Source organism: Lithobates pipiens, unplaced genomic scaffold (genome assembly GCF_037356315.1).
Source record: "Lithobates pipiens isolate NorthernLeopardFrog02 unplaced genomic scaffold, aLitPip1_a1.2 Scaffold_10, whole genome shotgun sequence".
Taxonomy (NCBI): Eukaryota; Metazoa; Chordata; class Amphibia; order Anura; family Ranidae; genus Lithobates; species Lithobates pipiens.
This window is the reverse complement of record NW_027507686.1, coordinates 189,270,532-189,293,939: the sequence shown is the minus strand read 5'-3', so window position 1 is coordinate 189,293,939 and position 23,408 is coordinate 189,270,532. Positions and strand designations below refer to the sequence as shown.

At 40.5% G+C, this 23,408-nt stretch overlaps 1 protein-coding gene and 1 long non-coding RNA gene across 8 annotated transcripts in view; one reads left to right on the top strand and one right to left on the bottom strand.

Moving 5' to 3' along the window:
- The window catches only part of SYT7 (synaptotagmin 7), a 564,911-nt gene that overhangs the window by 281,144 nt on the left and 260,359 nt on the right, over positions 1 to 23,408 (top strand). The window lies entirely within an intron of this gene.
- On the bottom strand, positions 883 to 22,076 carry LOC143942270 (uncharacterized). Its single transcript, XR_013264737.1, has 3 exons — positions 21,992 to 22,076; positions 6,131 to 6,306; positions 883 to 1,314 (listed from the first exon to the last, which is right to left on the bottom strand). It is a non-coding gene; the product is annotated as an uncharacterized LOC143942270 (long non-coding RNA).

The window sequence follows — 23,408 nt, the reverse complement described above, 5'->3', positions numbered from 1 at the left end:
AGCGCTCCGACTGAAGAACATAAAACAAAGCAATGTTGGTGCCTGGAGTTTCTTTTTTAAAGGTATTGTACATTTGCAGATGTTTTCATTGTTTTAACTAGGTTTGAGTGTAGTTCTATTCCCCATGTCATTTGCTGGTCTTACCTTGTAATGATGAACTCACATGTGGCTTCAGTTTGTCATTGCTGATCGATTCTCCTATCTCCATGCATTCATTCACTTAGCTTATCCTATATCATTCCGGGACATGCAGCATCCAAATAATGTTCCACTGTATTGCACTATATTGCATCACAAATATGGGAATGCAAGCGTGATGAAACACATCTTTACCCTTCATTGCTCTGCCTGTATGTGGTGGTGTTAGATCTATTTAGTGTGAAGCTCTCACCTACAGAATTTTAGACTGAGCAAAATTTAGGATATGTTGTTTTTTCATAGGAAATGCCAGTTCTTAGACTGCAGAGGGAGGTCATGTATTAACCTGTTAGTGCCACGCTACAAGTGAACACAAACAGAGAAACTTCTGACCCATGAATGTGACTATTTACTCTGCTATAGGCTATAAGTAAAGGATAACATATGATATGAAACTACATAATCAATGTTTATCTTATGCAGGTGAAAAAATATAAGGTGCAGGTAGGAAAATTTATAATGCCTTTAAATGTTTTACAACTATCACTGATGCATGCAACCCCATGTAGCAAATGTCATCAACAGTGCAGCCACAGTGACACAAGACCATGTCCACACAGAATGTTTTATGTGGACATATCTAGCTATGAATCAGTTTTTTTTTCTACCAAAGTAATAAAAAAAAGTATACAGCACTTTTATTTAAAAACATGAATGTTATTTTTTTTTATTGTTGAGGGAAAATGGTGAGAAGCAAATAGTTCTTATATACTCCAAAGTGTAATCAGCAGGAGAGTGCTGTGAACACAGCTAACTAATAGCAACTAACGGCAATTCTAAGAATTATTCATAAATGCCAGAGAGCCAGTTGACTTAAATAAATTCATATGGATTTCTTTCACACAGTACAATCTGCCCTCCACTGATTTTTTTGCTTTATGTTAAAAAAAACAGCTAAAATAAACATTAATCATACCCGCTATCTGTAATCCAATGATCTTGTAGAAGCTTTTGTACCTTGCAGCTATGTATTTATTGCAGAATCCCTGTATATGCCAGCTGCTGTTTCTGCTGAGTCTTGAAATGCCACTTTCACTGATGGTCATTGGAATTAAGTTCCTGGTTTGTTGAAGAGATTTTACTGATTTTGATAGTTGTATGTCGGAACCTGCTGCCCTAGAATGGCAGAAAACCATTAGTTCTATGTTTTTTAAGGAAGAAAAATCCTGGTTTAGTTTAGTTTACAGGAAGTGATGTAGCAAATTATACTAGAATTATAGAAAATTGCTACAAATTTTACACACTGGGCACCTGGATATTGATCATATTCCTCTGGACCTTTGATGTCCATATATATATATATATATATATATATATATATATATTACAGTGTCTGAAGGTTGTGGTTTCTTTTTTTTTTTTGCAAATATACGTTTTTATTCAACTCCAAACTGGGGCGAGAACCCTGCAGTACAATCATAAGTATACATGTCACTTGAGATACATAGAATATACAGAGGCTGAAAGCATTCAATACAATTTACAGTGTGTAGGCTTGTGTAGAGTAGTTCATCCTCAACCAAAATCATATTCCTCAAGAGCCGTGTTCACTTGGGTGTTACAACGTCGGGGCTCTCCCCTCCAGCTTTTTGTGCTTTTCTTAAAGGGAGAGAACCCAAGTTCCCTTGGGTGGAGGTAAGTAGGGGAAGGAAAAAAAAGAGGAGGGGGAGGGTGAGAAGAAAGAAGAAGAGAGGACATGGCGGTAGCCGTTTATAAGGTTGTGGTTTCTACTGACACTTGAAATGCCACTTCAGCCAATGGTTACTGTAGTTCAGTTCCTCATTTGTTTAAGAGATTGCTGGTTTTAATCAATGTTTGATGGGCTGGGGAGGAAATCTGCTGCTCTTGAATGATCAAAACTGTCAATCTTTACATTTGTACATAGAAGGAAGTAGCTTAGTTTACAGGAGATTTTAAGTGAAACACAGTAGAGCCTTCTTAAAACAGAAGGCAATTTGCATACCTCATGTCCATCACAAATCCTAAAGATAAGGATTTATTGTTCATTTTAAGGTAGTGAAAAGAGTCATGCAAATCAAATATTTTCTGCCCTTGTGCTTCCTGAACCACCGGTTTACAGACATAGTCTAACAATATATGGGGTGAGGTTTGCATCCCAACCCAACCATGACACTACCTGCCTGGAATTTGCATGTTCTCCCTGTGCCTGTGTGGGTTTCCTCCCACACTCCAAAGACATGCAGGTAGGTTAATTGGCTTCTATCCAAAAGTGGCCCTATATATGTATATGAATGGGGACCTTGGATTGTGGGCTCCTTGAGGGTAGGGATGTGAGTGTGCAATGTACAGGGATATGGACAATTGTAGACACTCACTCACGTTGAACTGGAAGGACTGGTGTCTTTATTCAACCTTACTAACTATGTATATAGAGTCATTGATTCCTTACTGCTCCTTCACAGCTGGCTCAAAACATAACTTCTTATTGGAGCAGACTAAGCCCTTGTACGCACGGTCGGAGATTCCGATTGAATGTGTCCGATTGGACCGTTTTGTCAGATATTCCGACTGGGTGGGGTCTACATCGGACTGTTTCCGTCGGAGTATCCGACGAACCAAGTTTTCCAACTTGTTGGTAAAATTTTCCGACAAAATGCTCCGATCGGACATACTCCGATCATGTGTAAAGAATTCCGATTGGACAAAGTGCCACGCATGCACAGATCAAATTCCTACACCAAAGCTATTGGCTACTAGCGTGAACATAGTCCCGTTGTAACGAAATAACGTCATCACGTCGGATTTTCCGACAACTTTGTCCGACTGTGTGTATACAACAGTTTCGGACAAAATCCGGACAAAATCCGACGGACAAAATACGATGGATTTGGTTGTCGAAATCTCCGACCGTGTGTACAAGGGCTAAGAACATGTGATGAGGACATCAGTTTGTGCATAACCATAGAGAAACTGCTGAGATAAAGTATTACACAGTGCACAGAGAAATTATGATGATCGCCCAGTCTCCTCATTTATCCCCTATGTCACTCTGGGGCTGATATCACACATTTCATGATACAGCCAAACAAATTGGGCAGACAGAAGATCAGCATAGCTTCCCCCACGTTTGGCTTAATAACTATCCCTTCGGTTATATAGTTTCCCCTATTTCCCATGTTAATGTTTGCTAGCTGTCCCAAAACATTTTGCCAGTTGTACAGTAGAGTGGTTGCAAGCGTAACCATGACTGGAATGAACTGGCCAAGCCAAAAATAAAGTGGAAGTGGATCAGATTTAGGCTCAAGCTCTCAGCAGCTCGCTGAGAGGCAAAATCAGGTTTGCGGTCCAGGCATGTGGGTGGATTCCGACCCCAGTGTCGTGATCTTCCCTGAGCCTGGACGAGCTCTGTGACATCAGAAGACAGCAAACTTTTCATCCAACTGTCTGCTGAAAATGGGTCACAGGCGTGCAAAATGAACTGGACTCCTGTGATTCCTTTAACATGGAAAAAGGAGCTACTGTGTTTATTCACACTTACATCCAGGGGCCAATGTGACCCTGGTCGTTAGGTTTGCGGGTCGGTACCAAAGAATATTTTTGGAGGTAACATCTTTTAATGCCTGTCTGTGATACCAACAGTGCGGGACAGTCTAAGGTTTCCCCCAAGCTCCCTTAATATTTAAATGTTTTTTGTTAGTTTTTCTACACCTGGCTGTGCAAAAACCATTCTTTCTAACTGTCCTTGTTCAAACTTGCAAACTCTTTCGCCCCAATGCTCTATGCACTACGCTCCAAAAAGTACATGAGCTTTTTTTTATCATGTTTGGAAATTTTTAGTCCTATAAACTTTAATAGGAGTGCCTGTAAACATACGATACACTGGTTTTTGCGTGCAGTTTAATGCCTGAAGGAGTCATGTCATCTATTAAACATCTCTCCTCCCCTTACCCAGACCAGGAAACAAACTCCTGAAGCTTGATACACATACAAACCCACGTGTCATTAAGCTGCAATATGCCTCAAAGGGCCTTCAAAATCACCAGGAATACGCTCTGCTCAGGTGTGAATGCATGAGAAAAAAATGTATAATTCTTTGTGTCTAAAAATTAAAGCGGTAGTAAACCCGCAATTTTTTTTTTTTTTTTTTTTTTTTTTTTTACCACATGCAAAGCAAAAGGCATAATGAGCTAGAATATCTCCTAAACCGTACAGGTTTAGGAGATATTTTTTTTACCTACAGGTAAGCCTTATTATAGGCTTTCCTGTAGGTAAAAGTAAAAAAAAATGAGTATACCACCACTTTAATTGTTTTTAACGCTCTAGCTTCCATTCTGATTTTCTCTGACTTTTTACTGAATCTCATTTTTACCAACCAGGGTGGTTAAAAAACAGACAGGCTCAACCCACCCCTCCCTCTGACCGTAAGTGGCTGCAAATGGTTAGTCAAATGTTACCCTATGAAAAACTAATTTTTGAACATAGGGGTTGCCCAAAAAAAAAATACAATAAGATATAGGAAGCTTGGTGTTCTTCTACCCTTACCATTACTTATACTTGAGAGATTTGCTAAATGCATTAGGTAATGGAGTTTATGGGAATGTTCATGTGTTGATGAATATATGTATGATTTTATCTAATTCTTCTAGCCTTATAATTTTGAGATGGTATTTTGCTGAAAACGTGCATTAGGACTGTTATGCTGTCTTATGATTTATATCTGTTACTGTGGAACTATCCTTATGTTCTGTAATGAACCTCATTCTTTTCTATGCTCATGTTGACCGTACCAATGTTTTATATCTTTGTCAATAAAAAGAGTTAAAAAAATAAATAAAAAGCAGCCAGGCAGAAATTGAAATTGAGTAATAGCTTGTCTAGTAGCTGGTCACATCCATTTGGACTTGCTCTGTAAAATCGAGTTGAATGTGACTAACTACTAGATGTACTGTGACCATGAGCAGTTTTACTCTCTAACGTTATTACACAGTCTAACCAAAAAAAAAAAAAGGTATAGCACAAACCAAAACAATACTATTCTTAAAGATGCTATAACTTTCTGTACCACCCTAGTCTGCCAGTGATTATATCCACTGAAGCATGCATATGCAGTGATCTACATGACTCCCACCAGAATTGCAAATAACATAGTTCCTTTGAAATTTGCATTGAGTAGGAAGAAATTACCACAAAATGGTCTAAGCAGCATTGTTTAAATGTGTCATCTGTGACACTGCTGGGGGTGTGGTGTGATGAAAATCAGAAGTATCCTGGTAGAGAGATGCACAAAAATATATTTCAGAAAGCAAAGTAAACTGAAGGGGTTCTAACTCCAGGATTCTGTAAATACTTACATAACCCATTGTGACTGAAGTGCCATTGCCGATTTGTTAAAAAGCTGCTAGCTGTCATACCGATTCATAGCGTTCACTGCCTAGTGATCCACTGACCTGGATGGAGTTTGTATCCAGTGATGTTGGAGTTCTTGACTTGCATACGTGTTCAGGTCAGTGACTTACCCAGCAGGAGCATCAAGGTATAAGCCAAGAAGCTAAAAGTCAGCAAACACATCACCCATATTTCTATCATGGCAGATTTAAAAATATTCATGTCTGGTGACTCATCTAGCATGTGAGAACATTCATATTTACCTGTCTTCTCTCAATTACACGTGGAATCCCCATTTTCTGTGGCCATTGCCAACATGATCTCTTCTGAAGTTGCCAAACAGCAGCTTTGCTGTTCCGTCATTGTTTTCTTCAGGTTACCTTTACCTAGGACTTTAATATCATGACTAAAATAGCTTAAACCTGAAGCAGTAGTTTCTACAGTGGTGGCTGGTGTTTTTTTTTGGGGGGGGGGGCGGCAAATGATCCACCTGCCTACAACCCCCCCCTCCCTGGTTGGTCAGGTCACGGGGGAACCCCCACTCCCCCCTGGTCGGTCAGTCAGTAGGTCGGCGCCCCGCACTTACCCCATCTTGCAGGCAGCGCTCCGGGTGGAGAGTGGCGTTGGTTTCTCTCTGGGCTGTTCTTTCCAGCTGCTTCCTTGCTTCCCCTGTGTGTCCTCCCTTCTCCTCATCCTAGCAGCCAATCCAATTGGATCTCATTTCACAGTTCGGTGACGGGTCACGATCCACTTCCTGATTGGCTGCGAAGAGAATCAGTGTTACTCTTTGCTATTGTCACACAACTGGGTGGGCTCTGAGCACAGTGCTCTGTGCCCCAAGCCCCTTTTTTGGAGCCTATTAAAGCCTCTGGCTCTAATCACATGCTTAAAAAAAACACCCCCATTGGAATCCCTGCATCTGGTGCCCTGCATGTAGATCAGGGGGCCAGAAACATGAATGGGGAGGCGGCGTCCATGCGCCCCTAATGGACGGGCCGCCACTGAGTTTCTGTAGGGAACGTAAGTATGTCACGCTTTCTGTTGCCGTTCATTGTTTTAAGCATTAGCATATATTCTTTGAAGTGGTTACGAACCTCTGACATAAAAATTTAACAAAGCGTATCTTTCTATAGTGTGTACTTACCTCAAAGCAAAGCACTGAGTGTGATTGCTGCCTTATTCTTGAGGGGGGGGGGGGGTAGCAGGGGAGCTCCAGCACACAGCCTGTGATTGACAGCCTCAGCTCTGCATGTAACATTATGAGATTGTATAGAGGGGGAGTGTCCATTCCCTCTACTCTGGTCTCAGATTACACTCAACTCCCTGCTCTGCGCTGTGCAGCACCCCCTGCCGCTGGAAGCTCAATAATGCTGTATAAATTAGGAACTTTGAGCTGATGTAGAGGAGAGAGGGCTGCAGATAAACAGGTATAACATCACTTTCATAGGAAAAAATATATATAAGAAATAAAAAAAATTGCATATATATATATATATATATATATATATATATATATATATATATATATATATATATATATATATATATATTAGCATATACCATATATAATTGTGACACAAGCCATACTAAAATTGATGTTATTCAAAATGTCTTTCCTTTTTAATCTGCAGTGCTGTAATTTTCTGTAAAATGAAATGCAATATGGCAAACTGGAGACTTTCTGTACACCGTTGGTGTATGGAACACCCCCAGAAATTTAATTTCCTGCTTGTGTGATTGGCTCACTGATTTTCTCAGAAGTCTGCATTAAGATACAAGTCAGATTTTAGGCATCCTCTGCAACAAAAATGTCAATCCCGAGGACACTTTATTAAACATTCTATCTTATAAGAGCCATCAGCTGACACTTTTCAAGGCTTTTCAAGGCTTCTAGCTCTCAATCAAGGGCACCCAGGAGCAGAGAAGGTGGTCACAGCCAATGATTCTTTGAGGGTTATGTGACCGATGCCATTGAATCCCCAGAATGATGGGGAACGTGGGGGGGGGGGGCATAGTATGTCAAAGTAGAGGAATTATTGGTGACCAGAGTTTGTTACAGTAAGAATGAGGATAGTATCTTGTGTCACAGGTCCAGATCTGGGAATGGTCCCATCAGCCAGATGGACCTCAAGTCTCTGTTTCTTGTCTTTAAGCGGAATTTGCAGTTTACTTGCCAAAGTAATGTCCAGGAAGCCATGACTGGGGTTCTTCTGAGAGGAGGGACATAATAAACCCGACTTTTACAGATTCCACAGAAAAAGTTCTTGGTTGAAGTGCAAAATATAGAAGGCATGCATTCTGGAATGCCTGAACTTTCGTCCCTCCCCCCGAGAAGCACTCAGGGACTAGTACCATGGGTTCTGGAGGTGGCATCACCACAGCGGGAGGCAGAGCGTTCTTAGGCAAGAGCCGCTGAAGCAGAGGGAGCAGCAGAGGAATTCTGGCTAACAGGTGCAGATGACACAGCAAGGTTCTATAGGCGACCTTATAGCTGAAAGTAACCTTCTTGCAGGTTCTTCACCGCTTGGGTAAGGGCGGTAACTTGCTGGCATAGTGTCTCTAATGGGGAAGCACTTCTTTCAGCCTCAGACATTCTGGTTGGATTATACTGTCATATACCAGGCTGGAGGCTGAGGTGACTAGAGGGTTCCCCTTGCAGCTGAGAGCAAAGTACCCCTGGAGTTGGAGACAGAAGGTACTATGCCCAGAGATGCATGGGTTGCCTGTCAGTGAAGCTGTCTGATGGTTCCAGAAGCGAATACCCAGGAGCAGAGAAGAATGTCACAGCCAACGATTCTCTTGGGGTACTGGTGGATCTTGACAGATAGAAAAGCAGAGACAACATCAGAAGCCAGGCCAGGGGTCAAACACAGGAAGGCAGTCAGAAGCAGAGCCAGGAAGTGTAGTTGTGATGACACTGGGGTCAAACACTGGAAGCCAATCTGGAACAGGCAAGATCAGGTCCATAAAACAAGCCGGGTTCAGAGCCAGGAGAGAAGCCAGAGCAGGTCAGGGTAAGTCGGGTCGGTAACAGGTAATTAAACAGGAGCAAAAAACACAGGATACAGAGCTGACAATAATCAAGCGATTTATGAGAGCAACTGGAGTCCTTATATGGACCAGCATACACTAGAAATGAGCAAGTTTTGTGCACACATGTTCGCCGTCACGTGCCAGTTGCTAATGTGCATGCGCGGACTAGCGCGCCCATATTGGATATTGGAATATCTGCCAGTTATTCTCTGGTTTCTTCCCTGACAGTATGTCATCTCTACCATAGTGACCAATGGCAGGCTTGAGGCTCCATCAACAAAAATGGTAGCCTTTATCTCAGGTACCTTTAGACACTTGCTACAGCTTTCTACCTGTACCTATGTATGGGCTTTATGTTAGAAAGTTGTAGGAAGTGTTAAGGAACTAAGAGAATGTTTGCCGGCACCCTCGCCGTTCATTGAGAACTACAAGCCATCTGCTGCAATAGAGGACGGTACTTGTAGTTCTGTCATTTACAGTTTTTTGTGAATGAATGATGCAGCTGTGTGGATATTTTTCAAATCTGACAGCGGGTTTGGGAAGAGGATTCCCCGTCCACTGTCACAACAGGGAGCAAAGACAAGTGCTGAGGAATGTTACACATTACACCCTAAATATGGATGTAATATATAACATGCTCCAGAAGGGGAACGTATCCTTTATGCTTATCCTCTAAGATTCTGAATCTCTGACAGGAGACTTGTGGCACAGCCCTCATCTCTTGTCCAATCACAGAATGCTTTGTATTATGTGAACCATTCACAAAATACAAAGTGTTCTGTGAAAGGACAGGAGGAAAGGAGGTGTGGAGAGGGCAGCTTGTGTGTATGAGAGTCTCCAGTCGGAACGCCAAAAGTATAGCAAAGAAAGTGTAAATTGTAAATAATAGGCAGATATCCAGAAGGTGGAAAACACCACTTCTATAAAACTGTCTGAGTCGCTGACCCACAGCAAGTATGGAGAGCAGTGAAGTAAGAGAAAAGTCAGAATTACTTATCTTTGTACATGTTCTAGGTCAGTGAAAGAAAATGTAAAAGTAAGATGGTCATAATGACAGCAAGGCACCTATTATCTTCAGAATGAGAGCTCAAGAATATCAGCCTCTGTGTTTTGTTTTTAAAAAAGGTTCTCTTCAAGTGTTTCAGCAACAGAGTACTGATGTGCTTGATTTGAAATTGCGCCCATTTCAGTTAGCATTTATTTTAGTTCCAAGTAGATATCAAGGAGAGAACCAAAGCTCTTTTTGTTCTGAATTGTGATGCAGCTCTACAAACGTGTCTGCTAGCTGCTTCCAAATTTCAGCTTTAAACCCTGGGGCCTGTGAATGATTCTTTCAATTTTCCCACTTAAATGTTAAGGAAGGAAATTAAAGATTTGACATTTTTAGGTCAGACTACATATTATTCACAAAATGATGCCTAGTCTAAAAAGTATCTCACCGCTGACATTCTAGTGAATTCTGATCTTATAATGGTTTTATGCGTCGGAAAGAGATCATGTTTTTATGACACAAGTTGACGCTGAAGTAAAACCAGTTCAGAGCAATGTCTTTTTAACATTCAAGCTTCTCTGGTATTACATTTTTTTTCACTTCAGTTCTTTCTGAACAGACCGCACTGACTTCTGTTCCTCTATAGTGTATATACAGTTGTTAAATTGTACCAGGCACTCACATACCATGGAGGCAGCCATTTGGAGTGCAGTGTCCAGCCTAGCAACTCACTACCATCAAATTACGTGTAGGTTTGTCACTATTCCACCAAAATTGCAACATTACCCTGAATAGAATTTAAACCCTAAAATAGCTGCCTCCAAATTACTATTGTTCTAAAGCAGCCTTTTTTCAAGGGGTACCATTGCAAATTTCCTAAAAATTGCCCAAAATTTGTATACGAGCCAGTGGGTGGATCAAGCCTACCTTTAATTTTCACAAGCCAAAGGTTTTTTATTGTGCACCATTAAAGCCTTTTAGCCATGGAATCCTACCAATCGAATGATGTCTCGGTTCATAAGAAGGAAGTCAGGAGCCTGCATAGCATGCTTGTTTACCCCTTCCTTGCTCCTCTAAGTCAGCACTTGGGGTCATGTTAACTGAGTGAGGAAGAGAAACTGAGAGAAGAGAAACATTGGAATACTAGTCATCACCAGTGTGCAAAGGTGTGTTTGCTTTGGAAGAATAAATCACCTTTAAAGTGGATGTAAACCCACTCTCATCCTTTCTAAACGACTGCAATATTGGTTATCTAGAAGGATATAGATGCCTCCTGCATGAATACTTATCTGTCAAATGTCTCCCCTCTGTCTGTTATGAGACCCGAAAAACTGCAGATTTTGTGGGTGGGTCTATTTTCCAGGGCACAGTGGGTGAAGTCGTGATGTCAGTAGACTCCCCACCCACCTCTACACTCCCCTTGTCAATATTCATATTCTCCTGTGTATTTCTTACACTGAACTTCTGCTATGATCACTAACATCTAGTCAAAACCCAGAAAAGTCCCCACATGACATCAGCATGCCCAATTATGCTGAGGTGTGGAACCTTGCAGAGCAGCAGAAGAAAGGAGTGGGAGGGAATTAAAAAATAATGCATGTCTCTTAGGCTAGTGCACGAGATATGTAAATCACCTGTCACTTACAGCAAGGGGGAGGATTTGATAAAGTTTTTCTCTGTCAAGATTTATCTCATTGAAAAGTAAAAGAGGATTGCTCAGAGCTGGATTAACTCTTTGTGGCAACACAGGGCTCAAATTATAGGAAATCGTATACTCTACATTATGACATCAACAAAAAAAAATTAAAAATTCGGGTTTACATCCACTTTAATGTTGGGTGTCCTACATGCTTGGATGTTGCTGCATCATGTAAAATTATTTGTTTCATTTTTTACATTTTAGAATGGGGTACCTGAAGATTGTGCATATTTTTAAAGGGTGCAATGAATGAAAAATGTTGAGAAATTCTGTTCTAAAGGATTAGTGTAGTATTCTTTAATATAAGGAGCTGTTAAAAACTTTAAATATAATAAATTGCAGCAGGGGTAATCTAATATGTAGTGTAGAACTTAACACCCCATAATAAATTATGTTTGTGCTCACCCATTTCCAACGCTGTATCTTGGCCTAGGCTGACAAGGCCTAGGCTGACAAGGCCTAGGCTGACAAGGCCCAGGCCTAGGGCAGCACTTTGCAGGGGGGCAGCACGGATAGAGTCCCCGCCAGCTTGCACTACACTGTTAGTGTAGCGCCAGGCTGATGGGGCAGACTGGGCTGGGAGGCAAATTAGTCTATCGCCCGGCATTCCGCAACTGTTGGCGGGGTTTGGGTGCGCTGCTCCTAATTTTGACTGTCCTTTCATCCTGGATCACAAATCTTCCTCACTGTGCTATGTTTTCTGCTGCACCACAACATTGGCATGGTTATATCTTCTTAGTCCTCTCCATAAAATTATCAGAAATGTATGCTTAAAGTAGAACTATAGGTAACACTTTTTCTATTAATTTTGGATAGACTAAGGCCCCAGTCAGTTATTTTTTTTACCATCCCTGTCTCATTGCAGAGATAGCCCTTCACTTCCTGCCCCATAGCCAAACAGGAAGTGAGAGGAAATCTATGCTAATTAAGGCAATCCATCCCCCCCCCCCCGGCCCTCAGAACTAATGTCGCTACTTAAAAATTTCAGGGCAGGTCTTAAACAGCAAGGGGTGTGGCATTGACAGGAAGGGGAGGGTCATATTTAAATGGGGGGTACACGAGTTAGTCAAGCCTAGGGCAGCATAAAACCTAGATACACTACTGCCCATTTCAGTGATTCTTACTACATGACAGGAAAGCTTATGCAGGGGAAAGCATCTAGGTGCTCCATGATGTTGCATCCCATGATCACACCATCATTCTTATTTAAGTAATATTAAAGGTATTTTTAATTAAAAAATAGCTTTAGCTTGCTATGGGGGGGACTCCTGCGTGCGTGCTCCTGAGTCCTGCTCTGTGTGTCCAAAACTATCAGCCTTTTAGAACCACTTTAAAGTGGTTGTAAACCCTTACAACACACTTTGACCTACAGGTAAGCCTAGATTAAGGCTTACCTGTAGGTCCAAGAAATATCTCCTAAACCTACATGGTTTAGGAGATATTTGCCGAAAGACAGGCACCGCTGCCTACGGCGCATGCGCCGTAGACAGTGGTGCGCAGGCGCACTGAGCGCGCGGCGGTCAACGGCAATATGGCGCGAGTGGTGGCTCCCGTGCGCATGCGCGGGAGTGACGTCGTTGCGGCTTCGCCGAATGACAGCGGCGAGACCCACCGAGAAGATGGATGCGCCGGACTACAGGGGACAGTGGTGACTTCGCTGGCTCCTGTGTCAGGTAAGTGACACATAATGGACTACTATGCGATGCATAGTAGTCCATTATGCTTTACCTTTGCAGGGAATGAAAGAGGAAGTAAACCCATCAGGGTTTACTTCCTCTTTAAGTTACGGAGTATGTGCAAAATGAGCACTACTGAGGGCATCACAGTTGTAAGTGGGCATTCTGGCATAAAGTGAGCTTGGTGGGACTGGCTGGAAAGTTGTCATAGTTACATATTTACATAGTTATTAAGGTTGAATAAAGATACCAGTCCATCAAGTTCAACCTGAGTGAGTGTAGGTACGTGTCATGATCTGGGTGGGGCTGCCTAGAAGAGAGTTGTGATATGTGTGGGCCATGGGTGACAGTGTTCACAGTGGAATGAAGATTTTGGCAAGTAAGAGAATCAGATGCAACTTTTATTAATTCACAAAAGCAGATAGATTTTTCTTGCTTGGGCCTACTCACATTTAACATACTAAGAAGAAAGGCTTGGCCTAATTTCTATTGTTTTCCATATTTCAGAACTGAAAGCTTGTTAGTATTAAATAAACATTTAAAATACAAGTAGGGAAACTGCCAAAAGATCTGCAATTCTGTATAGCCAGCCTTATGATGCAGACAATTCTGCAGAACGGCATAACCAGATCTGAGACCTTACTATTTCTCCAGTGTAGTTAGAGCAGAGTTTCTCAAACTTTTTTGTCTTGTGGCACACCAAAAAAGATCTAAATGTTTTTACGGCACACCTGAAAAGATTTCACAATTTTTGTGGTGAAGAACTTATTTATTTTTACATATATATTTAATTTTAAATTTAAAGTGAAGGATGTGCCTGCTTTCAAGAGAAAATCAGATTGAAGCGAGGCTCCAGAGTCGACAAACAAGCGAGCATTTCATCATTGATTTTAAGAAGTCTCTCTCTCTTTTTCGATTTGATTTCAGTCAGTGCTGAAAATCCAAACTCACAAAACCACGAAGATAAATGTCAGAATTACTTTGATTGCTTTTGAACTGATTGCAGGATATGACTTCTTGATTGAGATCCAAAATTCATCCAGGCTCTTTTCGGGAAATGTTCACTGAAATATATAGTTAGAGCGATCGAGTTCTCCTGAGATCTCGCACAAGTCTCGTATTACAAAAGGAACCAATGAATGACAGACTGACAGAGATGTTTTATATATGTTGCTTTTTTAACTTTTGTGATATTGATTTACCATTTAATTTTTTGATATGTTCAATGTTTCAAAACGCTAGAAATTTTAAATATTTTTCAAAACTCCCATGGCACACCTGCAAATCTCTCGCAGCACACTAGTATGCCGTGGCACACAGTTTGAGGATCTCTGAGTTAGAGGAACTATGTAAAATGATTTATATTGTTATTTTAAATATACTTTTTTAGTCCGGTAAATGTGAAATATTTACATATTTACATGTGTATAATTCATACTTATGATTTCCATACAGCAAGTAGTACTCTAGGATCATTTTCACATGTTTATCAGACCACCTTAAACTGCTTTACTAATATCAGCTTGATGTGTACAGAGCTAAAGCTCAAATTATACACACAGCTAAATGCTTCAAAGGAATAACTTCTTCTGCCTCCCTCCCTGCTCTGTGATGCCCTGAAATGCTGTGCTACTTCTTTATTTATTTTTTCAATGTTCATTTATAAAATACAGATGTATTAAAACATATATGTTGCATAGGCTACACTTAAGTAAATTACATTTAATTAGATGTTACTGCTTAGGAACATACAGTAGGTGCAAGTTTCCCAAAAAAGAAATCTGTATTTTTTTGGAGATATTTTCTCTATTTTGTGATTTCCTACATTTGCAATATATTCTTCATGTACCAAAATTATTCAGTTATGCATCTGACATATTTTCATTTATGGCAGGCTCCTTAACTGTAAGATATTTTTAGTTTGTGATATGTATAGCCTCTCGGTGTGAGTCAACTCATTATTTAAAGAATGCATGTGATTTTAGACATGTTTCCTTATTTACATAGTGGTGTGCCACATGATGTGTTACATCAAATCTTAACTCTTATGTCACATACACACAGTCGGAATTTCGGCCAGCAAAAGACAGATGAGAGCTTTTCGTTGGACAATGCGGCCGCGTGTATGCTCCATCGGAATTTTGCTGGCTGAATTTCCGGCAGCAAAAGATTGAGAGCTGGTTCTCAATTTTTCCAATGGAAAATGTTTCTATCAGAAATTCTGATCGTGTGTATGCAATTCCGACATACAAAGACTCACACATGCTCAGATTCAACTACGAGACGGAAGCTATTGGCTACTGGCTATTGAACTTTCTTTTTCTAGTCCTTTCATACATTTTGTATGTCACCACATTCTTGACGGTCGGAATCTGGTGTGATCATGTGTATGCAAGATAGCTTGAGTGAAATATTGTTGGAATTCCATTGGGAAAACCATCAGAGCTTTTTCCAACCAAAATTCCGATCGTGTGCACGCGGCATAACTGTGTGAATTTTTGTTTTTATCAACCAGCCTGTACAACATAGCCATTATTTGCTATGAGCTCCCCACCTCTGCCTTTTTTAGTGCATCTCCCTTTTATTTCTTCTGTATATCTGTGTCTATAATGGTTGGAAAAAAGTGGCATTTATATAATTAATTAATGCTGTGTAAGTTGGCACTGTGTAAATAATAGGTGTATACAAAGTTGCATTTTTATCTTTATATTTCCTGCATAAATCGGGTAAATTGATTTTCATGCAGCTCTGCTTTTATTACTACATTAGTACATATGAGTTACTAGGAAATAAAGAGGTGTTCTCCATTTGTCACCCAAGCTTACTTTGATTTCTAAGATATGGTGGCGCCATCGAGGACGCACCGTTTCCATATATGCTATTTCTAATCATAATGTTCTGTTTACAGCAGCCATAAACAGGGATTTAGATATGAAATGGATGAATGTTTTATCAGGGTCACTTGACTCTATAAACAAATAATCAAGTTATCTATTTTCCTCATAGACTCAAGGTGTGCAGCACGTGAGATTCCAGATTGGGTCCAAGAATCCAATTTTTTCAAATGTAAAGTGGTGGACCAATTTAATAGATTGGTTGCTTTATACTTAACCTGTGTATTTTCCAGTAAAAAAAAATCCCGTATTGACAACCTTTACGTGACCACATCTACAGTATACAGCAGTGTTTCTCAACTTCAGTCCTCAAGGCGCCCCAGCAGGTCATGTTTTCAGGATTTCCCTCAGATGAAACAGCTGTGGTAATTGCTAAGGCACCGAAACTGCTCAAATCACCTATGCAAAATAATGGAAAGCCTGAAAACATGACCTGTTGGGGCACCTTGAGGACTGGAGTTGAGAAACACTGGTATACAGTATGTTACCAGGCAGTTGTTTCAAGCAAGACTTCTAAATCTTTACAGATTTTGCTATACAGGCATAACTCACTTTTAAATACACAATGGAGTTTATTTACTAAAGCTGGAAAGTGCAAAATCAGACTCACTTCTACATAGAAACCAATGAGCTTCTAACCTCAGCTTGTTCAATTAAGCTTTGGTAATAAAACATGGAAGCTCATTGGTTTCTATGCAGTGAGCCTGATTTTGCACTTTCTAGTTTTAGTAAATAAACCCCATTGTGTACTTAAAAGTGGGGTATGCCTGCATTTCAAGGCAACTCAGGTGACATTTGGAGTCTAGGCACCCATACACAGGAGAATGAAAATTTAATGGAGTTTGCATGTTTTCCCTGTACTTGAATGGGTTTCCCCTGGGTACTCCAGTTTCCTCCCATGCTCCAAAGACATGTTGGTAGGTTAACTGGCTTCTGTCTAAACTGGCCCTGGTATGTGTATGTATGTATGTAGAATTTTGAATGGACTCAAATGAATGCTTTTCTGTTTAAATCTATGTAAGGAAGTTACTTACCGACCCACGTGAGTTAATAGTCTGCATCATCTTACTGAATGAGTGAGAAACTGACACTTGATCCAACTAAAGAAGGGTGAAAGGCGTTTTCAGAGGCACTTTTGTAACTATATTCCACAATATCTGCAGCCTTTCTGCAAATCATTTTCAATCTTCAGAATGAGATTTCAGACTTGATATTGTAATACGTCCTTCAAATTACAACTTCCTTGACCATTTGAAATTGAAAAACGTGTTTGTCAAATAAATATGTCTCAATGATGTGAAAAACTTCATCCTGACTGTACTGTATTTGCGAGTACCAATATATTTATTTGTCCTTTTACAGATACATTTTCCTTGGCATCAGAAAATCTTTAACATGGGAGTATTCAACATTTTTAAAAACCTTTTAAAGCACAGTTAGCTTTGGCAACATATATGGATATGCCAGGGTATAGAGGATTATGCGATCGACTTTAATCATGGATTACCCCAGTGTTACATGGGGGGGCGCAAACTCCAATAGAAGCAACTCAGGGCTGTCTTTATTTACAGCATGTATAAAATCAATTCTCATTACATAAAGCTGGCACAAGAGAGAGTGTCTCCATTGGAGGGTTTTCCCTTACTTCTTGCTCAAAATTTTTGATTTTTGACTCACTTTCTATCTCGGTGACAGCGGTCACTAGGAAGAATAGACAGATAAATATCCCCAGGGGGGACACAGATAACAACAAAAAAAAATTCTGGGAAAGGGTATAAACTTTTCCTACTCTATCTTAAACTAATAAAAACATACACTTTAGGAGGCATATGTATAAAGCAGTTAAGGTGACTTTCACCAAACATTTACTAGTGGTGTATCAACCACTGTAATTTAACCGATTCCCGACCGACGCACGCCGACGTACGTCTGCAGAATGGCATGGACAGGCAAATGGGCGTACAGGTACGTCACTTTAAATTTGCCACTGTGCCATCGCGTTCACGCCGACCAGGACCTCTGTGAGTCAGATTGCGGGTCCTGCGGACTCGATCGCCGAGGGGATACCCACGATCGTCTCATGGGAGGAGATGCTAATATAAATAAGCATCTCCCCGTTCTGCCTAGTGACAGTGTCACTGATCTCTGCTCCCTGTGATTGGGAGCAGAGTTTAGTAACGTGTCACACGTAGCCACACCCCCCACAGTTAGAAACACTCCCCAGGACACACTTAACCCTTACCCTGCCCCCTAGTGGTTAACCCCTTCACTGCCAGTGTCATTTACACAGGAATCAGTGCATTTGTATAGCACTGATTGCTGTATAAATGACAATGATAACAAAAATGTGTCAGAAATGTCTGACGTGTCCGCCATAATGTCGCAGTCACCATAAAAAAATCGCAGATGATCGCCTTTACTAGTAAGAAAAAAAATTATTAATAAAAATGCCATAAAACTATCCCCTATTTTGTAAATGCTATAACTTTTGCGCAAACCAATCAATAAATGCTTATTGCAATTTTTTTACCAAAAATATGTAGAAGAATACGTATTGGCCTAAACTGAGGGAAAAAAAATGTTAGTTTATATATTTTTGGGGGATATTTATTGCAGCAAAATAATAATAATGCATTTTTTTCAAAATTGTCGCTCTTCTTTTGTTAATAGCGCAAAAAATAAAAAACGCAGGGGTAATTACAGTAAATACCACCAAAAGAAAGCTCTATTTGTGGGAAAAAAAGGACATAAATTTTGTTTGGGAACCACCTCGCACGGCCATGCAATTGTCTGTTAAAGCAACGCATTGCCGAATTGCAAAAAGTGCTCTGGTCAGGAAGGGGGTAAAAATCTTCCGGGGCTGAAGCAGTTAAAGCGGGAGTCCACCGGGACTCCGCATTTTTTTTTTTTTTTAAAAGCCAGCAGCTACAAATACTGCAGCTGCTGACTTTTAAAATAGTGACACTTACCTGTCCAGCGCGCCCGCGATGTCGGCACCCGAAGCCGATCTCGAGATCGTCTGCAAGGTGCTGCCGCCGCCATCTTGGGTATGGGAATCAGGAAATGGAGCCTTTCGGCTTCGTTTCCCGGTTCCCTACTGCGCATGCGCGAATCGCGCTGCGCAATAAGGACGGTCCCCGCTGCCTCTGGGATCTGTGTGTTTCCCAGCAGGCAGCGGGGCACTTGCAGAAAGGGGCGGGCACTTGCGGAAAGGGGCATAATCTACGCCCCTTTCCGCAGAGAGCTATCCCGGAAGTGGGTGCAGAATACCTGTACTGTACAGGTATCTGCACCCCCCTCCCCCCTGAAAGGTGCCAATTGTGGCGCCGGAGGGGGGAGGGTTCGGATGAGCAGAGGTCCACTTTAGGGTGGACCTCCGCTTTAAAACACATGCATCAGAAAGATTCTCCTGCAGTGAATGCTTGGTTGAATGTAAGATTCACTGTGTTTTAAATATGTTTCCAAGTATTCACATGTAATTATTTGGTAGGCCTAATGCACACAAACATTAAATATTTAAAGGCTTTATATTTAAGCTTTCTACCTGCACCTTGTGTTTTTAACCTGCATATCTTGCGCATTGATCCCGTAGTTTCATTGGTTACTTTGAAGTGACAACCTATGATGGAGTAAATCTTCACATTCCAGTGTCAGAATTTTTGTTTTTTGTTCAAACATAAGACATACAGTGTGGCACTGCACAGGTTAATGCATGACCCCTTTCTGTAGTCTAAGAACTGACGCTTTTCATGAAGAAGCTACATCTCCCACAATCCCTTGGTCTCCCTGTTTAGTGCACCTCAGGTGAAAGCTTAATAGTAATCAGATCTTATACAAACCAAGCTGCCAGAGGAATTGACAGAGCCTTTGCAGTGGCTTATTATCTATCATGGAAAAGGGGGCCCACTATGCCCTGACATACACTATACACATGGAATAAATGTAAGTGTATAATATATTCCCCCCTGAGCCCCATAATTTCACTAGAGGGGCCCAAGAGGAGGTAGAAGTTAGGGCACTATTTTTCAATTTTTGGCTGGTGCCACATTTGCTGACAGTAAAATTGTGAATCCTACTGTCCACAGCCTTGAAGAGCCATATACTAATAAAGCTTCTTCACGCCTACTCCCTCAGTAAGTCCTGAGGGCAGGGCTCAGTCTCTGAGAGTGAAATGGGAGTCATTAGGTGGCTTGTAGTGGGTACGCATCTCATAATCCAGCTAGTGCCCTTTTTTATGGTAAGAAAGATTCTATCTCATATGTACAATGAGGATAAAGGCTGGTGCACACAGCCTGTATTGGCTTGTTCAACAGAAATCGGTCGATATTTAGCCTGTTTGTACAGCTCCTCGTCTGACAGAAGCTGGTGTCACAACTGGCTTCCATCAAACGAGTATGCTGGAAATTGTGCTTCCATATAGCGCACGATCGGAAAGAATGATGTACTGTACCATGGAATGTAGCTATGTACGCAGCAAATTCTCCTTTGTCGTTCGAGAATTTTTAAACCATTAATGGCATTCTTGTTTTCAGCATGGTACAAACATTCAAAGGAAATTTGATGATACATTTTCAAATTTTTTAATAATGTATGCTAGGCTTAAGTCATATCAGACTCTATTTATCCACACTCCTTTAGGCCACATCCAATATTTAGTACAATGTAAATTCTTGCCAACTTTTGGCTATGTGCACCGCTTTTGCTTTTTCCCTAGATCTAAGGATCTACACTGCACAAGGGCTCGCTGATTTCATAAAATACCCCTTTAATGTAGTTTTTCATCACATTAGCACTCCCACATTTGTGATGGAACACAGAGAAAAGGGTCCAAAATTAAACTTGGAGTGCTGTTCTAAGTCAGAGGAAGATTTAAATCCTCCTGGTCCTCAGAAATATGGGTGCTGGCATGCAAGCCCACTAATCCAGCAGTGGCAAACTCTATAAACCTGGGAAACACTGCCCAACCTGTGTGTAAGTATGGATGTTATATGGCCTCAGCATTTGGGCTGGGAGTGCGGCGTTTCCCATGTTATAGAGTTTATCACCGCTGGACAGAGGAAATGAATAGGCACGGGATGTGATGATAGGAAACAAAAAGGGACAAGCTAGATAAATAAATACATAGGGCATAGGAGAATCGATCAGCCATGACATTATAAACTGCAGCCATAATATGTGAGTCCATCATTACAAAGTAAGTCAAGCAGCTGACGCAGGGTTATAATTACACTAATACCTAGTTAAATCAATCAAAACATTTAACAGTGCACAATGCCTTTAATATGGACTTCTGAGATTGTTGTACAGTCTACTGAAAATACTGAAGACAGTATTGGTAAGAATAATGGAGGCCTTTTTAGACTTCTCCTTCATGTGCAAAGTAGAAATTTGGAATTCGCCACAGCCTTATTAGCTTTAAATTGAATTTGTTGTGGTAATGGTGCATTTAAGCATATAAAAAAAACAGCTTAAAGTAGTTGTAAAGCCTACATATACGTCCAAATTTGACGTCAAAATAACACTGATATTCAGTACAGCTTAAAAAGAGTGCAGACTCCACTTCAAATATTTCTTCTTTCATTGGCCCAAAGACACCATTTTTTGATAGCCTGGCTTCCCCCCAGCAATGCATAGTAGATATAGTAGATGTCTGTTTGGGATTTGGACTTAATCATCTCAGACCATATGTATTAACCAAATGCTCAGTTGGCTAGCATACAAACAGTTTGTATCATTCTTGAACTCCACACCAGACTAAACTAAATTAAACCTCTTACTCCCTTTGAACATATTTTAGTACAAAATTCTCCCCCTAACCACATTGCCCCACAACTATATACCATCTCGATTTGATTTCTATTGATCCTTCCAGAGTTACCTAAATATACTACAACCTGTGAAGAAGAAATTGGGAATGCATGAATTGTCTGTAGCAAGTAAAGCACAAGAGAACAATGGTAAAACTCTCACTTGGTGGTACAGGTGCCTGGTTGTCCTCCATAGTTTCTACCCCTCAGTTCCCGATTGTTGCTGGCAATGCCAATCAGCAAATGGAAATATGGAACACGTACGATGGGAATGTCTTTGCGTCAAACAAATTTGGACCCGCATCCTAGGGTGGCAGATAATGTGATATCAAATAACCCATAGTTACCTTATAGTCCAATATCCCTGGCACAATCAGGTGCCAGATGTATTACGCCAATTTTGAGCAGTCATCCCCTGACAGTCATCGCAGATACCCTCCATAGCTGAATGTGTTATTTAAATAGATCCAATTTTCTCCCCCACCCCCATGTTCAGCCCCAATCCTGTTTTAATTTTCCACCTCCTTATTTTCTTTTCTGTCTTTCTTCTCCTATCTTTCTAAATTGATGTTTACCTTGTAAGTTGTTGCATGAATAGTCACTTACATTGTTACCATCACTTTACAGTGACGTTTTTTTTATCACAAATGTTACCAGTGAGTTGGTAATATTAACCCTCTATCCTCCTATTGCTCTGACCACTTAGAGCTACGATCTTATCCTGTCACATTTGGTATTTGAAAGAAAGAAGAATAGAAAAACCTATCTGCTGCAATATGATTATTCTCATAGATCATTGTTCCTTGTTGAACATATGGCTCTGTTGTATACCATTTAAAAGTGAATACCATAACATTTGAAAAAAAAAAAGTTTACAATAAGCTTTGAAATCGGCATTTCTATACACTGAGATACAAAAAAACTATTTTCTTTGAAACGAAATAATGCAGACTGCTTTGTCCTACAGCTGCATTTTGGTTGACGCCACAGTCCAATATTCACTTCTGTTACAATACTGGTTGGGTCTACCATTCTGAGAGAGTGTCCTATGAAAGTGCTAGTATGGCAGGTTATACACAAGAGTCAATGCATGTGATTACCCCTAAGCAAAATATATTCAATCCTTTGATGTACAATTGAAAATATGACCTTTCTAGCTGAATTGTGGGTTTGTTTTAAAGAAAAATATATTTTAAATGCCTTAACCCACAATACTCAAAGGCTATATTGCTTTGATCCTCCCTTGATACTAAAATGAAAGCAACTCATGATATAAAGCTTCTTCATTTTTCAAGAATGAAATCCTCAATAAGCCACTATGGCCATTACAGACATATTTATTAATGGCTTGGTGAGTGTAGCAGTACAAACAATAAACTTTGTTTAAATTTTCAATAACATGGGGTAGGGTTAGAATCTCCTTTATGATTGTATTGTTTTCTGAGACTTTGCTGGGGAGGAGGTACCCCCCACTTTTTTTTTACTGTGACATCTTAGACAAGAAATTATATGAGGTTTAGTGGGATTACATACAGTATCTCACAAAAGTGAGTACACCCTTCACATTTTTGTAAATATTTTATTATATCTTTTCATGTGACAACACTGAAAAAAATTACACTTTGCTAGAATGTAAGTTAGTGAGTGAACAGCTTGTATAACAGTGTACATTTGCTGTCCCCTCAAAAAAACTCAACACAGCCATTAATGTCGAAACCGCTGACAACAAAAGTGAGTACACCCCTAAGTGAAAATGTCCAAATT